Source organism: Camelus ferus, chromosome 13 (genome assembly GCF_009834535.1).
Source record: "Camelus ferus isolate YT-003-E chromosome 13, BCGSAC_Cfer_1.0, whole genome shotgun sequence".
Taxonomy (NCBI): domain Eukaryota; kingdom Metazoa; phylum Chordata; class Mammalia; order Artiodactyla; family Camelidae; genus Camelus; species Camelus ferus.
Window position 1 is genome coordinate 32,064,277 of NC_045708.1, and position 17,934 is coordinate 32,082,210.

Sequence of the window (17,934 nt, forward strand, 5' to 3'; positions counted from 1 at the left end):
CTGTTCAAAAGCAGTCTTACTCTGATCACCTCTACTTCCCCATTTCCAGTTCACCCAGCCCATTGGAGACTGCGATCTGTCTCTACTGATCTAGTGAAAACCTCTTCCTCCTTCAGGTTATTCTTCCTTGGCTTCTCATTTCTTCGGCTCTTATCCACTTCTTCTCATTCTCATCCCCAAGCTTCTCCTCCTTTGATTTGTTGCTGCCCAGAGTACCATGCTTCACTTCATCTCTTCTTACCTTACACATCTTCCCCGAGTGAGTTTCTCTAAGCCTGTGGTGTCACTTGCCATCTAAACACTGATGACTCCTGTGTCTACAGCATCAGCCTCAACCTCTCTCCTAAGCATCATGCCCATATTCCAACTGCCAACTCACTATCTCCCCTGGAACCCAGAGCACCTCGGACTCAATAGAGTCAAAACTGACATCATCATATTTTTTTCAAGCCTGCAAAGGATCCATAAGCACCATCCAACTAAACACACAAACAGAAATATGGTTCAATGTAGATTCTTACCTCTTTCCCTCCTTCTATCCTCTGTTACCTAAAAAGAAAAGAAATCCATATGAATTTAAAAGTTAAATGCAAAGGATAAAGCCGTAACTAGATCTGTGTCAGATATGCATATGTATCTGGTTAGGGAGAGACCTTCTTAGCATAAACACAATGGAAAAAGTCACCAAAAATTTTAAACTGCTATACAACAACAATAGAAGCTTCATTATAACAAAAATAAGAGGCAAATGCTAAAATGCCACCAGAGAAACAGATTTACAGTAAACACAGCAGAACACTTGATATCCTTAATATGTAAAAAGCTCTTACAAATCAATAAAAAGCACTAAGAACTCAATGTAAAATGAACTAAGGCATGAACAAGCAGTTCACAAATGAAATATGAAAATCTTCAAAATGATAAAATTAATATAAATTAAATAAGTAGATACCATTTTTCCTATATAAATTGGCAACTTTTAAAATTATAAAGTTTAGTGCTTCTTTAGTAAGGTTGACATTAGACAGATATTGTTCTATACTATTAGTAAGAGTATGTGTTTGTATAATCTTTTTGGAAGCAATTTTGTAATGTGTAGCAAAAGCCTTAAAATATTCATGTCCTTTATTTTAGTAATTCCCTTTTTGGGATCTATTCTAAGAAAATGATTGGGAATGTGATCAAAGATTTATGCATAAGAATAATCATTTCGGTATTATTTATAGCAAGGAAAATCTGAAAACAACCTAAATGTTCCACAACAAGGAAATGGTTACATAATTATAGAATAATCATGTGATAGGATATTGTGCAGCCACTAAAAAATCATAGTTTTGAAGAACACTTCAGAGATTCCAAAACAATGTTAAATAAAAACTATGCAGAGACAAATATGGAAGGAATTACACCAACATATTATAGTGGATGGTGGGATTATAGGTCACTTAGTTTCCTTCTTTAGAGTTCTCTTGGTCTTCAAAATATATACAATGAGTATATATTACCTTTACAATCAGAAAAATATTATTTTTTAAAAATTCTCATCGTATGGTCACCAATCATCCCTCAATGCTCATGCTTCTCCTTTCTATGCCTCCTTCCATTTCAGTCCTTTGTTTTGATCCCTTTGTTTTAAAAACACAGGTATCACTCTTCTTCAATCCCACCCTGCCTCCTGGAACCGTCAAGGGACATCTAAGTTCCTCAGTAAGTTGCACGAAGTGCGTCACTGTCTAACCCCACCCTATTTCCTCAGTCCCATTTCCCATGCACCCTAAATACTTGATTGCATGGCTTTACACATCTTGTCCCTTTTGTCTGCTGGACTCTTACTTCCTTTTTCCATCTACTAGGGATTTTTGTACAAAACCCAGCTCTGGACCATCTCTGTTCCGAGCACCTAGTTATCCTCTCTGATGTGTGCCCAAAGCACTTTGCCAGGGCTCTGTCATGGGAGTTAACCCCATTAGACTGTAAGAGTTCAAGAAGCCAAAGCCTTTTCCTTACTTCTGCTTATTTTCTCAGCACCTAATACAAGGCCTGACATGTAGTAGTTGCTCAATGAATATCAGATTCATTAAATTGAGATTAAATTGAGAATTCCTGGCTCTTCCTTGCCCCTCTAGCCATGAAATTTCAGGGTCAGAAGAGCTGTGGTCCCAACCTCCCTGTCTGAATTCCTTCTATTAGGACCGATTATCATCATCCAATCTCTGCTTGAATACCTGTTACGAGGGGGAGCTCACTACTTTTCAAAGCAGTCCTTATTTGAATATCTCTGATTGTTAGAAAATGTTTTTCTTAAAATAAGCCCATATCTCATAATCAGCCTAATTTAGCTTTAACTTTCAGCCACTTTTCTTGGTTTTCTTCCGGGGGGGCATCAGGAATTAGGTCCCCCTGCCTTTAAGAGCCTCCTTTTTACAGACTGATGACTCCCTTTTCCTTCCGTGGTGCTGAGTCTCCCGCCCTCCTTCACAGTCCTGTTGACTCCCCTCTGAAGTCAGTACAGATTCTCTCTCTGTGTGTTATTATTATGCTGCTCCTGACTCATAACAGGGCTTTACACGTGTGAAGGCGCTATGGCTTACAGTAGGCCTTCACATATATTGTTATTTGGGGCTCTCAAAAGATGGTGCCCAGACCTGCACTGCCCCAGGAGACTGAACCAGGGCAGAGTAGGAGGAGCCTGTCGCTGCTTTGTGAACTCAGTTGAATATCACATTAGCTGTTGACTCATACTGAGTTTGTTATCAACTAAAACCCCAATTCTTTTCACTGCTGAGTCATGTCTCTCTCATCCTGTCAGGCTTTTAGATCCAAATTCAGATCAGTACATTTACTGTTATTATCATTATCTTCTATTTATTGCATCCCTCCTGTATACCAGGGGTACACACTTCAGATATACACATACACTGGTAGCTTTTACCAAATAGTGTATTAAATTGTGGGTGGGCATTATCATTTCCATTTTATAGGTAGGAAAACTGAACTAACAAACGTAAGCAATTTTCCCAAGGTTGAGTAGCTTGTAAGAGGCAGAATTTTGTTGACTTCAAAGCCCGTATTCTTCTTCTTCTTCTTTTTAAAATTATAACAGTGTGCTTTTCAGTGGGGACTAAGGAGTGGAATAGTGTGACTTGAGTGCTTGTGTGATTGACACAGTGTTAGAAGCCCTGCATAAATTATCTCAGTTAATCCCGGCAACAATTCCGTGAAGGGCATCCGTAGCCTACCTGCTGTCTACCTAAGTCTCCTAAAAGTGGGAACAGCCCAAGGCAGAGGGAGTGACTGGGACATTCTGCTGAACAGCCCCTGAAGACCCACCACCCATGGCATGGGAGGAGGAGGGGAGCTCCAGTGTCCTGGGGGAATGGGAGGGGCCGCCCTGGGGAATAGGAGCTGTCCCTGCACCTGTAAGAACTAGATGCAAAGAAGGAGAAAGAGGACAACAGTAGAGCAGAGGGCTTTCAATATCACAGAAGCGGGGGTTAGCCCCTTTTCTCTGGTTTTGGAGGGGACTGCCTGACTTTGAGTGCCTAATGGATACTGAATTCCAAGTTGGTCCTCTCAAACTGTACAATAAATAAAAACATGTATTAAGTGCTTGGTCTGGGCCAGGTTCTATATCAGGTGCTGGGACCACAAGAGTAAGACATCAGTATGACACCTGCCCTGAAGTGGTTCAAAAGCTACTGACTGACACTGAGCACAGGTAAAAGTACAGACACATAAAGAGTCACTTAGATCAGACTAGGGTGGAGTGTCAAGAAGGCTTCCGCAGGACATCATGCCAGACCCAAGTTATAAGAAGTTGGGGGTAGAAAAAAGTGGATGGACATCCCAGGCAGAGGGATCAGAATGAACAAAAACAGAGGAGGGACAAGAAAGCATCCTTCGTTAGATACAGCTGGACCTAGCTCAACATTGCAGGGGCATTCAGGTGAGGGACGGAGTGCAAAAGATGAGGCTGCAGAGGGAGGTGGTTACCAGTTCACAGAAGATCTTGTAACCTCTGCTGAAGAGCTTGAACTTGATTCTTTGGTCACTTCACATAGCAGTTGCACCAAAATCCCAAACACTGTTTATTTGCTGTTGCACTCTGCCAGAGCATTGGTACTTAGTCTGGCTTAGCGACATGAATCACCCTTTGGCCCATCGTTCTTCCCTTAGATTTGGGGATTATCAAGTATCAGAATGAGGTAGTCATTCCTTTATCATCACCGCCATCATCATCATCATGATTTCATCAGAATAACCAAATAATAGCACTTGGAGCTGCTTGTGGGAGGGAGTCGTGATCCTCCATTTCACCAGCCTAGAGTCGGTGATACATCAAAGCATGTTTCTGACATTAGACAACGGTCAAGCGGTCCTTCTCTGGCCATTTGTGATCTGATTCAGACAGACATTTAAAGGGTGCAGAGAATCAAGAAAACAAAGACTCTATGTAGAACAGAATGTTATGATATATTCTTAAGCTCTTTAAGTGGAGATGTTATTCAAAGGGAGAACTGAGCTGCCCAGATCACGTATGACAAGGGGAGAGTTACGGCGTCTCCTCTGTTAGGAGGTGTAAAGCTTTCTGGCTTCACGGGGGTGGGGGTGGTAGAACAGAAGGAACAGCTTCATACATTTCCCTCCTTCCATGTGGGGAGGGGCTTCTGATATACTCTCCCTTCAGGAGGCCTCTGCTTCTGAGGGATTTGTAGAATTCCTACTGGTATCGCCTTGCCTTGTCTACCATTAGGGTTCTTTGGAAAGAGCTCAGAATCCAGGACAGATGTGTTCAAAGTCTGAATTTAATTTGTGAATTAGCAGATCCACTGTGGGTCACTGAAGGAAGTATCGCTGTCTGGGGTACATCCCCAGCCTCTGAAGTTAATATCCATTTTCTGATATGCACGTGAGTCCTGGGATTCATCAAGACACAAGACAGCACAGAGCAAGGCGGAATCGACTCACTGTCCTTCTGCCACAGCTCACAGGGAACTACCTAAGTGATGTCCCCTTACAGGTCTGGGACAACACATGGGGTCTAGCAAAGGCTTCTGGTCAGAGTTCCTTTTTAAAAATGGCTTCTTCGACCCCGTGGACCACTCCTGACAGTGAGGCTGTAGGGAGCTGGCCACGTGCTGTGGGGTAGGCAGTTCCTGAGACCTTGCTGGGAGAAAATGGTCAGAATTCTGCAAATCCCCCCCTCCGCCTGGGGAGGCGTGAGAAGGGCTGAAGAAGTGTGACAGGGCCCCGAAGCCTCTTCCTAAAATCTAATGTAGATAACCCGAGAAGAGAGCCTCCTCTGTTTCCCGATCCCAGCACTCTGAGGGGCCTTTCCTGCGTTTGGTGCTGGTGATGAGTGACCTTAAGAGGTGGGGCTGGGGCCCGAAAGATTGGCTGGAAAAGCTGGGCTTCCCTCAGTTACTCTTAGCTTCTCCCAGAGCACCGCGTGGGGGCTGGGCTGTGGGAGTACCTTGAGGGCACAGAGGCTGAAAGGAACTCTGCCAGAACCACTGATCTCCAGAGCATCTTCCCGGAACGGAACGAAGCTAGCTGCCTTCCCTGGAACTCACTGAGTAAGCACTTTGGGGCAAGGCAGGGGGGCCAAGGGTGGCTCTGAACTGGGTCACTTTGGAAGGTTGGAGAGCAAGTGGTACAGATTTACCAGATCTCGTTAAACAGCCGTGGGATTGATACAGGCTTCTGTATTCGGAGGTTCTGGGCTGTCCAAAGCGCTGTGGGCCCTGCGTCTCTGGACCGGGCACTGTAGGCCTACAGCCTTCCTCAGCTCTCTCCTCCTCGCCTTCCTCCTGAGCTGCCGAGATGGGGAAGAATGAGATCTCCTTGCTTCACTCTCATGAAATGGCGCATCAGTAAGTGCTACTTAAGAAAACACATGGTCTGCCCCTCGAAAAGGCCCCCCTCTGCTGCTGCCGCCACCAACACCTTTCTTTATTCCGCCCAAACCTCACCAAGGGGAATTCGAAACAACTGTGGTGATAAATCCGCCTGCAGATAATTGGCAAGAAAACAACACTTGTGCAGTATATAACGTTTTATGGTTGTTTCATGTACTTTATTATAATACTAATGAGCAGTTATATATCAGGAGCTAACTGCACGCAGGATTAGCTTGTTAGCATGATATGAAATGGCAGAGCAAACAGTCCAGGCCCCTCGCTCCCTGCATGCCTCCCCCACCCTCCCTCCCTACCCCTCAGGTCCCATTTGCACTCAGTAATTAGTATGCAAATTAGGCCCCGGGACCACACAAGTTCTAGTATATTACAAGGGCTTTATTATGCTCTTGTGAGTACATGATGGAAACGGCCCATGACAGTGTTTATCTCACTACCTCTGTCTAGCCTTCTCCTTTATCTCTCTCTTTCTACCCCTCTGCGTGCATGTGCACCCGCGCGCGCGCGCGCACACACACACACACACACACACACACACACACACACACACACATCTTCCTTTGCATGGTCTACAACCAGCCTCTCCCTGAATCAGACCTCCAAACTTGATAGAGGTGTAACTAGGCCTGTCTACCTCTCTTTGAACATACCAGGAATGGGAAGTCTGCTCCTTCTGGGAGCATGGTTCCATTCCAGTTACCATAATTGAAAGAAAATACTCCCTTTTTCTGTGGTTAAGTGTGTGTATGTGTGGGTCATAGACCCCTTTAAGAGTTTGCTGAAAGTCCTGAACCCCATGCATATTCACATATACAGAGCATTTACATTCAGCTCTGGAAGTCCTAAAACCCATGCAAAGAGAAGGATCTAGACCTTTTACTTCATACTGAGCCAAAATGTGCCTTTATTTTAATCTTACCTTGTGGTTAAAGTTCTGCCCTTTGAATCTCTTCAGAGGAAATCCTTGTTTACTCTATGATGAACTGGCAAATGCTTAAGAATTCCTATCACATTTCTCAGTGATTCTCTCCCCAGCTTCCCCAACCAATGATCACAAGTCATGATTCCAAGATATCTTTCCATCCTGAGCAAATCTGCCCTAGTCACCAATGTCCCCCAAACAGTATGAAGCCCAAATCAGAGCAGAATGTTCCCCCTGTACTTGTGGTGTGGCCAGTCCTCCTTTGTTCGGTCCACTGCGTCTCTGCGAACATGGCCGAGGTCTTCAGAAGTCTTTTGGCAAAGGCACCTTCACCCCGAACTCCCAGGTCTTCTTCCTACGAATTCTTCTCAAGGCATAACTCCTCCCACCGACACCCTCAGAATTTATTTTTTGGCCTGCAAGTAGAACGCTTACCTTTTTCTGTTCAGTTTCACTTGCCTTCCAACTTGTGGAAGTGATTTTTGAATCCTGATTCTGTTCCATCCTGTTGGCGTGTCCCTTGCTTGTCTCACTGTAAATCTGTTAGCAGTATTGTTTATGGCTTCAAGTTGTTGATTAAAGTGCTGAGTGGGGTAAAGGACAAAAATCCTGTCATCTGTCACTGAAGACCTCGGAACAGTGCTCCAGCCAGTGGTGCATCTACCTAAGCTTCCCTTCTCTAAGTCTCGTCTGTCACCTTGAAACCCCAGTCCTTCCTGAAAACATCTCCCCTTGATCCTGTGTTTCTCCTGAAGCTACCCCTAGTTTTTTCACGTTCCTCGTAGCTGCATTTCTTGAAAGGCTAGTCTACGCTGTCTCACTTCCCATTCAGAAGTGAACTGGCTGGGCTGGCCTCTGCCCTCACCACTCCAATTAAACTGTTCCCACAAATTCAGTAACAACCTCTGAATTGCCAAATCCCGTAGACACTTAGCTGTCTTTGTCTTATTTAGTTTCACTTTCACATTTGGCACCAAAAAATCATTGCCTTCTTCTTCAAAAGCTCTATTCCTCTGACTTGCCATCAATCCATGATGTGACCCTTGGAGAGCTTCCCTAACTCCGAGCTTTCCTTCTCGGTCTCCTTCCGTGGCTCCTGTTCTTCCATCTGCCCCCAAACCCCACAGCTTTCTACCTCTAGTTCTGTTTCTCCTCTTCTTTCTAGGTGTGCGTTTGCTTGTATGCTTATTCAAAATAAGCACCGCTAAGCAATTCTGTACCATGCACCATATTTGTTGTAACATACAAGGATCCACGTGGCATGGGTCCTCACTTCAGAGAGCTCAGGCTGAGTCCTAATACAATGTGATGAGTGCTTGAAGGGAGGAGAGGGATGAGAAGGGTATTATAGGAGCCCAGAGGAATGAGTGAGCCAAACTGGAGAAGGTAGAAATGATTTCACAGAAAAGGTAACACTAAAATCAGTCTTAAAGGATGAGTAGGGCTTCACTAAGCTCTCCTAATAATCCCTCATTTCTGAACCCATTCTTTTATCATTTCTCATCTGTATCAATATAACACTCTTCCAAAATTTTCCTATTCCCATCTTGCTTGTTGCTCCCTCTAACCTGCACCCCTCCCCAGTCTGCTCTCCACACTCATCCTGCAGAAGAGTCTAAAAGGCAAATCGGATTCTTTGTAAAATCCTTTATTGACTTCCTTTACTATAGGCTGAACTCCAAACTCTTCTGCATGGTGTACACCATCTTTCTAATGAATATGGCCTCTGTTTAACTGATCAGCTTTTTCTTTTCTTTTCTTTTCTTTTCTTTTCTTTTCTTTTTTTTTTTTTTTTTTTTTTTTTTTTTTTTTTGGTGGCAGAGGTTTTTGCTTGGCAGGTGGTCTTGCCCACGATGACAGGGTCCATCACAGGTGGCCATGAGGAATCCAGCCTATAAAAGACATCCTCCCACATTGGCTTCAGTTGAACCTTGCAGAATGTTCTCCCTTCTCGCCCAAGTTCAAAGTCTACACCCACTGGCCTCCCAAGGATGCCTCCGAGCCGCCTTCCTCTCCCACTGCCCACATCTCCTTCCCAGGCTACAGCAGAGCCCTACAGTCTAGGCAGGCAGAAGAGAGAGCAGGGCAGTTGCTGCTCAAAGAAGAAAGATCAGAAAGGAAGAATCTGTAAAGCATGAGCACAGAATAATGGGCTTCATGAATACTTAGCATAAGGAAGAGAAGAAAAAAAATCTGTGTAGCAGGCAGTTTTTGTAAAGCGTTGAACTGTACCACACATCACCCCTTGACAGGCCCTGATGTTAGCTCCTGGAATGGACCACAAGAGACTCATTAGAAAAAACAAATATTATCGCACGCTGAAATGATTTATGGAGAAAAATGAAAAATTTGGTGTTGTTGCGTTCCCTCTCACTCACTCCCCCTCTCCTCTGCCTTCTTATGGGGAAGTTATTTATGGCTCCAGACCCTTAACAAGAGAACAGCAAAGCTCTGAGCTGATCACTCCTGCAAACTGCCTACATTTGATTTTTATTAGTGACTTAAAGCTTCCTTTTTTTTCTTTATTGTCCTGGGCGAACCAAAATGCATTTTAATGTCTGCTATTCGGGCCAGATAAGAAATGTGTGTATGCCTCCCACACACACCAGCCACCACAGCATCTCTGTCCAGAACTGAGGGTGATGCAGAAGTGAGGTGGGAGAAGGACCAGACTCTTTGAGCGGACGAGCCAGGTGCCTTGAATAGGGGCACTAACACATCCCCCTTTTGTGGTGGCTTCTGGGTGCAACAAATCAGGTTTCCTTGTTGAAGCCGAGACTGAGCCAAGTAAGTTTCAGGCAAGGAAAGGAGCCAGGCATTAATATTTATTGTGGTGTTTGCTATATGCCAGGCATAATTCTAGGTATTTTCCCTTAGATTATTTCACTTCATCCACCTAACAACTGGGAGCTAGGGGGCCTTATGAGCTTCCTTTTATGGAAGAGGAAACTGAACTTCAGAGCAGTCAAGTAGCTTACCTAAAGTCACACAGCTAGCAATTGACTGAGCTGGAATTCAAATCCAGGTCCATCTCACAGTCGTCTGGATTTTTTCCCCTGTACACATGGTCCCCTAGATTGAATCATGCCATCTCTAGAGTCATAACTTCTGAGCACTAATTGGAAGGCTGCTCATAGACCCATTTCATAGCCCCATCTCCTGCCCACCACAGAAGCTTCCCCTCTTCTGTGCTGGACAGGTCACCACCAAGCCCCTGCTGGAAGCTGCTGTTTTCCAGAGCAACCTAGGACACTGAGGGACAGCTCCAGAGGGTCCTACATGCCACTTCTCACGCTGCACAGTGATCAGAGCGTCTCCAGTCTGGTCAGGTGCCTTCCTACTCCAGTCACCTCGTTCTGGAACATTGCGACTATTAGCATCCCTCTTAACATGTGTCTCCTAGATGTGGGTAATTGTACAGAATGAAGTCTTGAGAAATTCTTCCTGAGGACAATTTTAGCTTTGACATCGTTGGGTGGAGCATGGTCCTTGCTTCCCTCACTGTGGCATTCAGGACTTGTGCTCCAGAAGAGTGCGGGCTTGACCTAACTAATCTAACTGACCTAATTAACCTGCCTAACCCTGTTTCTGCCTAGTCTCTGTGGTCTTTGATCGCTGTCTCTGCACTCTGGTCCTCTAGGCCCTAGAGTCTCTCTAGCTGCTTCTTATACAAATGATGGCAGCGCCGGGCCAAGAACAGGGTGGGAACCAGTGTAGACCCCCGTGGACTCTTGAGGCAACTTCGCAGTAACAGTCATTTTTCCTTTTCCTAGTTATTTCGATTCTGATTCAGCGAACAGTGAGCTCCTACTGCGGAGCAGACAGTTAACAAAGATGCACAAGAAATCTCAGTGAGCGGGAGCTGACCAGGTCTTTCATCTGTTTCTGGGTGTTCCTCATCCAAGGTCCCGGCCTCACCGAGGACCTAGGTGGTGGTGGGCTACAACCTGAGCCTCAGTGACTACCTTTGGAGAATGCCCTGCTGGTGCCTCTGTACTTTAGGCTGTCCCGTGGGACGGGGAGGCTGCTGGGAGTGGAGGATGGTCACCAAGGAGTAGAGAACCACTGCAGGCACAACGTGGGTACAAATCCCAGCTAATCCTCATCTGTGCTCTCCCATCCATAGTATGTCCCCAGGATAAGCTAGGGTCCCAGGAAGACAGGATTGTGTTATAGACAACATGGGGCGGGGAGCCCCAGATGAAAGGCCACGGGGGCTGCACTTCAGTGCAATCTGTAACTCACTCTGACATCTGAACAGAAGGAAAGGCTGCTGACTAAAGAGTAGCCCATCCCCCCACCCCCTCACCCCACCACCTCTCATTAATCCCAGGAGAATGGGGAGCCCGGCTAGGGCCATTGCTAACAGTTCCACCTGAGCAAATCAGGCAAATCAGACTGGGCCAAAGGAGCCTGAGAAAGGAAAAAGGGAGTGCTGGAGAAAGTAGGAGCACCGGAGTCTGGAGGATCTGAGCCTCCTGGGCCTGCCCCAGCCCCTCCCGGGCCTGCTGGGGGCCCACAGCCCTGGGCCTCATTCCTGCAGGGCCCTGTCTCTCAGCAGTGTTGCTAGGTGCGGTGAGCTCGGGTGCCTGCCACCCGCCGGCCCGGGCTCCGCCTGGAGACCACTGGGGAGGCTGGGAAGAAGGAGAGGCATTATTTGGTTGATCCCTCCCTCCCTCCCCCAGCCTCAGCACAGTGAGCTTTCCGGAGGGATGGTTATGAGCCAGCCCATCCCCAGGCCTTCCTCTTTGTGCAGAGACCTCCCCATCAGACCCCCCACCTTCGCTCGCTACCCCCTCCCCCTTCCCTCTGGTTCAGCAGAGCCAGAGTTAAGCCCGGGGTTAATGCCCAGTGACACCTGCAGGTTGGCTAGTGTTGTTGACATGGGGGTGGGGGGAGGGGAGGGGGAGGGGGGAGATCGTTGGTGGCTTTATTATGGAGAACTCAGCAGGCCTGGGGCCTTCTATTGTCCAAGTGGCAAATAAATAAATAGGAGAAAGTAAGTCTTCCCCATGGCTTACCGACGGGAGGTTAACAGCTGGACATGACATGACAAATTGGGCATTTTTCTTTGGGGACTGATCCTTACAGCAGCTAGCAGGGAGAATGAGAGAGAGAGGGAGGGGGAGTTGAGAGAGAGAGAGAGAGCAAGCAGGAGCACAGACCATCTAGTCACCGAAGTCAATGTGGAAGCTGCGTGTGCATGTACGTGGGTACATGACTGGGATGTGCAGGGGGCATGCCATCATGTGTTGGATATTTGGGGGGGAAATAAGCATTTTGTGTGACTGTCTCAGGAGTAAATCCCAGAGCCCTGGAAGCTGGGCATCTGGCTGTGGGGAGAAATCTTACTCCTGGGATCTGTGTCCTTGGACCCCCTCCCTGCTCGGGCCAAATGGAAAACCAAAAGGTCAACATTGGCTCCGCTCCTGAAGGATCTCCTCTCTCCAGATGGGTGGGATTATGGGGCAGTTGGAAGCGATGGAGCAAGCATCGAGTCTCTAGCCTGAGACCCCCAAGCAGGTTCTTGCAAGTGCGGCCAGTGGGCTGGAACTGGTCCCAGCTGGGCAGCAGAGAGTCCCACTTGTATCTGTAGCAGGGGTCAGGGAGCAGCAGCTCTCCCCTGGCCCCATCCCACCTTCTTCCTCTTCCCCAGGGAGTGCCTAGAAGCAGGAGATCTGGGGGCCCAGAAGAGATAACTTCTCCCAAATGATCTCAGTTGCCCACTGTACATTGAAGGGGGTGGGGATGAAGGAGGGAGTGGGAGCAGATGAAGAATGCTTGGTCCCTGCCAGGCCCCCAGAACCATTCAAGCCTAGGTCTCCTCGCCATCCCCTTTTTCTGAAGCAGCAGAATTTTGTGGTTCATATCTCAGACCTGGGATCCCATCCTGTTCCTCTTCTTCTTGGCTCTGTGACCTTGGCACTGTTATTTAACCTCTGTAAGCCTCAGTTTCCTTATGGATAAAATGGGGATAATCCTAGTACTTTCCACATAGGCTGATGTGAGGTTTAAATAAATTGATGCATGAAGTGCTGAGCGCAGTCTGGCGCGTGATAAATCCTTCAGTGCTACTTAGGATTGCTCTGGGGCTGGCCAGCTTTTTCTCCCTTTTGCCCTGTGTTTTAAGTCGATGGTGGTGGGGGTGGTATGGAGGTGGTGGTGGTGCTTCTCTCTGGAGCTGTCCTCTGAAAAGGGAAGGAAGTGTATATCCAGTTCACATTCACAAAAGTCGTATTTCCACTGTCTCCAAAAGCTGGGTGCAGACCATAAAAGCTCGCCTGCAAGAATCACCCTCCCCAAACTTGTGTTTCTGGCAGTGGGTGGCAAGGAGAATCCTTGCTGGCAGTGATCCTGCTGCCCCCTACCCACTCCGTGGCGGGGATGCCTGGCTATCATTCCAAGGACATTTAGAGGGAAGAAAGGATTCCTGACTTTCAGGAGGGTTTGTGGCTTGTTTTTCTGGAAGGCAGACTCTCTGTTCTCCCTCTGGGACCAGAGAAAAACCACAGGAAAATGGCGAGCGAAGCTGAAGTAATTAATTCATTCCAGAAGTACTTATCGAACACTTACCACATGTCAAGCACAGCTCTAGACACTGGGAATAGAGCCATAAACAAAACAGGTGAAAACCCCTGCCCACCTGAAGCTTACACTCCAGGGCTCTAAGAAAGGCACTGCCTTCTTGCGCCATCCCAGGGTTGCCTTCACTGCTCACCTGTGCCTTTCAGTGTGGCTGTGGTCCATTGAGATCTTTGATGCTGTTTCTGTTGGAATCCATTTAAGCCTGCTCAGGGATCGCAAAGGGAGGCTGGGAGATGTGCAGGACACGAGCGAAGAGCCGATGGAACATCTGGTAACTTCAGTTGGAGGGAGGCAATTTCTGGTGATTAACGAAGCTTTATTGAAGGGAGGTTTGAGAGGAGGAGGAGACACGTGGAGAAGGAAGCTAGCATGTGTTGCATGCTTATTTCATACCGGAACACCAGGGACTTGACGTTCATTGTCCGATGTCATCCTCACAGGCACTCTTCAAGGCAGTTAACAGTATTCCCCCTGACACAGAAGGACACTGAGATTCAGAGGAAAAAGTGATTTATCCAAGATGCACAGCAAGTAAATGACAAGAGCTGGATTTTAATCCTCCTCCCCGTAATGCCCCACATTGGTTTACTGGAGAAAGCCTGCCAGAGAGTTCCAAGGCAGCAGCCGTAGAGGAGACAGAGGCTGGGAGAGCAGGCCAGTGTGGAGAAGTTAGAAGGGCAAAGGAGAGGAGAGACCTAGGGAGGCCTAGAGAGTGGAGAAGACATTGGAGCCTCCCTCAAAGAGCACCCTGCAGACTCCTCACAAGAAAACTTCTCAAGGTTGTCGTCCCTGTCCTTGCCCCTGCCTCCTTCGGCACTAAGTGAAGGGCAATCTGAATCTGAGAGATAGAGACCGGCCAGTTCTCTGAAGATCACGGCTAGCCCAGAGGACCAAAGGGGTGGAAGGTTTATAGAAGGAAGGTTTGCAGCCATAGGGACTTCACACACACCTGGACAGCTCGTGTGCATCTCAGCTGCGTGGCTCACGCGGGTGGTGGGAGGGATTGGGGCACTCACTCTCAGCCTTGGTGGTTGTGACCATTCAGCTTCATCACAGCCAGTACCAAAGAATGAGTCCCTTGTCCTCGTCCCCAAGCCCAGAGCCTTGGCTCAGTGGCCCCAGGCCCAGCCTGAGAGCTTCCATGGCCAAGACTTCTACCTGGAGAATCAGTCCGCTGTGAGCACACAGGAGCTTTCATCTTCCAGGAAGTCCCTTCCCCCAGCCCCCTGCTACTCACTCCCCTATATAATATTCCACGTTAGAGCTCATAAATGCTGCTGCGGGTCCCCAGCCTGATTGAATTTGGAAGCCATTGTTTACAGACGTCTGGCTGTACAGGGGGATTTATTGAATTTTCCATGAAATGTTGCTCCCCTAATGCTGTAAAAGGCAAGCAGCCCACATCAGAGGAGCCCTGCGTTACAGGATCGTGTTACCCCGAGATGGAGTGCTCGCTGCAGAATCGTTGACACACCCAGCTCTGGCTACGAGTGGGCAGGAGAGGCCTTAGGGATCACTCCTGACCCTTCCATGGCACCCCAAAGCTGAATCTTCTCAGGCAGCCTCGGCCCCATCTTTCCCCGCAGCCCTATTCCAGTCAATCGCAAAACTCCAGAGCCTCCATCTCAAACTTCTCTCTCAAATCCACCCTCCTCTCCATCCCACCTGCTACCACCTCATTCACACTCCCTCATGGCAATGCTCACCTCCCCAGTCTCCCCCTGCAGTCCTTTCTTTCCTGTGCTAATCCCAGTATGGTACCACCTAACACAGATAACACATAATAGGTGTTCTATCTATGTTTTGGAAAGGAAGAGAAGGAGTCAGGGCAGAAAGAAGGGAGGAAAGAATCAAGGTGTTCATGAGTGTCACAGGCTGAAGGGGACCCTTCCTCCAGGGTCACTGGCATCCTGGCCCTGAGGATTTAAGTACATAAGAGGCCCCGGGGCAGGGCAGGGGCAGGGCATGGCCAACAGCCCTGTGAGACGGCTAATGTGTTCTTGTGTGTAGCATGAAATGCACCTGGACCAAGTTTTCCTCATTTAAAAAAGTCACGTAAACCCTCATCACTTCTTCTGCTTCTGTCCCCTCCACTGCCTCATGGCTCAAAGGGTTATTTATCCTTAACCACCTCACTTCCCACCACTGGCTCATTGCTGCCATCATCCCTACCTTTTATTGAATCCATTCTCTTAAAGGCTGTTCATTTGAATCCCCAATTCTGTCTTAGTTCTCACCCTTCCCAGCATCGCTTCAGCTAACCTGCTGGCCACCTTTTGGGAACCCTCCTCTCTCCGGTACCACGCTCTGGTTCTCCTTGGAGACCGCTCCTTCTCTGGCTCTCTGCCCTCCTCCCACCCGAAATAAAAGTAGGTGTTTTCCAGTGTTCTGTCTTTGACCCTCTTCTCTCCCTGCACGCTTTAATCTGATGATCTCATCCGTCCCTGCGGCTGCAGCTTTCATCTTTATTTAGAGGACTCCTGAATATGAAGCTCCAAATCTGACCTCTTGCTGCTCTGATCCCATTTTTCCAACTGCCTGGTGAATATCTTCTGTGCTCCATCCCACAGACATTGCAAAATTGAATCCATCATCTAGCCCCACCCCATCATAATTCACCTTCAGTGGTCCTCATTTCTGTTGATGACATGATCATCCTTTCAATTACCCAGTCGTGCAATCTTGAAGTGATCTTTGCTGTAGATGCTCTCCATTCATAAACCCACTACACACTGGGTATCTCCACCTGGACCAAACCTGTCTTATAATAGCCATTATTACACCTTCACATACACACACACACACACACACACACACACACACACACACACACACACAAACTTGTTCTCTCTCCTTTATTTCTCAGCATGAGCAGCACCTCTCTCCTTCCAGACACCTAAATCAGAAACCTAGGCATCCTTGTGCTCTTCTGTCTTGGCCTCACATCCCTCATGTCCCATCAGTCATTAAACCCTATAGATTCCTTACCATCCCTTTATATGTCTCCTCATCCCCTGCCCGTGCTACTGACTTAGTTCAGGTCCCAGTATGTCTCACTTACATTACCTAAATATCCTCCCATTTGCTGTTCACCGTTCAATCTTTCTGTCCCCCATCCTCCCACCTTGCTGTTAGCATGGTCTTGCTAAAATGCCGCTCTAATACCTGCCTAAAACCCTTCAGGGGCTCCTCATTGCTCCCAGGATAATATCCCAACTCTCTAATGCCTCACACTGTTCCCTTTACCTGGCCTGCTCTCCTCCACCCAAGCCCCTCACCCTGACGTCTTCATTCAGCCTCTATTCAGTATGCTCCCAATCATTCTTTAAGACCCAGCTCAGAGGTCCTCTCCTCTGTGGAGTCTTCGTCAACCTCTCCAGACATGAATGAGCCCTTCTTTCCACTAAGGACTTTGTTCACGTCCTCACGTTCTGTCAGAACAGATGTGGTGTAAGCTTGTAATGCTCAGTGTACCTGGCCCTCCTTCCCAACTAGCCGGCACCTGATTTGTCCCCCAGCCCCAGCACTTGCACATCTTACATCTGGGGGCTCTCTGTGGACAGCTGCTAAACACAAGTCTGATTTAAGTAAAGGAGGCACAGCATACCCAAGGAAGCTTCCTCTACGGTGGGATTTTTCTCTCTCCCCCTTTTCTGTGGTTCTCAAAAGGGGCAATTCCAAGAGATCATCCCTTTCTTGCCTCACATTGTTCCTGGACTGATGCCGCTGTGTCAGATGGTGGGAGGTGTTCACCAGCCACGACTTTCTCAAGTCTTAGAACTCCCTCTCTCTCCCCGAGCCGTGACCAGCCCGATCTTCCATCCTTCCCAATCCTGCCTCCCCAGCCTAGCAACCCCTTCCCTTCTTCTCTTGGCCTCATACCTGGGGGACTCCTGGCCTTTCCTACTCCTCCCCTCCAGTGTGACTGAAGGGCCTTCGAGGGGAAACAGTGATCCTCCAGAGAAAGCATGTGTTCACCACGTTAGGAAAACACGCCAAGCTGCAGGGACCAGCCTGACAGAGGGGGTCCCCAGGCAGGGACAGGGAGAGTCCCTGCACCAGACAGTCCCACCCTCACCCTGAGCTGGGATAGGCAGTGGCTCTGGAGAGAAATAGCAGGACAGTGTTTTCTCAGATTTAATTGGTTTATTTATCTTGTGCCTGGGCTCCATCTGTCCAACCTCCATGAGGAGAGGCAGCAATGGCGCCAAGCTAGCACAGGAGCCCTGTCCTCAGCCTGCAGCTCTGCAGGGACCTGGAGTAGGCTGAGAAGTTTAGAGTTGTCCCCCTGCAGAGTGAAAGCCTGAGAGGGCCTCGGGCCCTAGGGCCCAATTGCCCAGAGAAATAGAAAGAGACCAGATCGATCAAGAAGAGAGCGTAATGCAGGTCTGAGCCCTCCAGACTGCAGGCTGGTGTCCCTCCACAGTCTCTTGGTCAAGGCCAGGAGTTTAGGAGAGGGGCCCCAGGCTGCTCCAGAGAAGAAGCCCAGAGGGCCCAGGTCTGGCCTCT

The 17,934-nt window shown here is 48.1% G+C and overlaps 1 protein-coding gene across 4 annotated transcripts in view; it reads left to right on the forward strand.

Moving 5' to 3' along the window:
- The window catches only part of RNF220 (ring finger protein 220), a 210,519-nt gene that overhangs the window by 102,417 nt on the left and 90,168 nt on the right, over positions 1 to 17,934 (forward strand). The gene's annotated exons all lie outside the window — the stretch shown is intronic.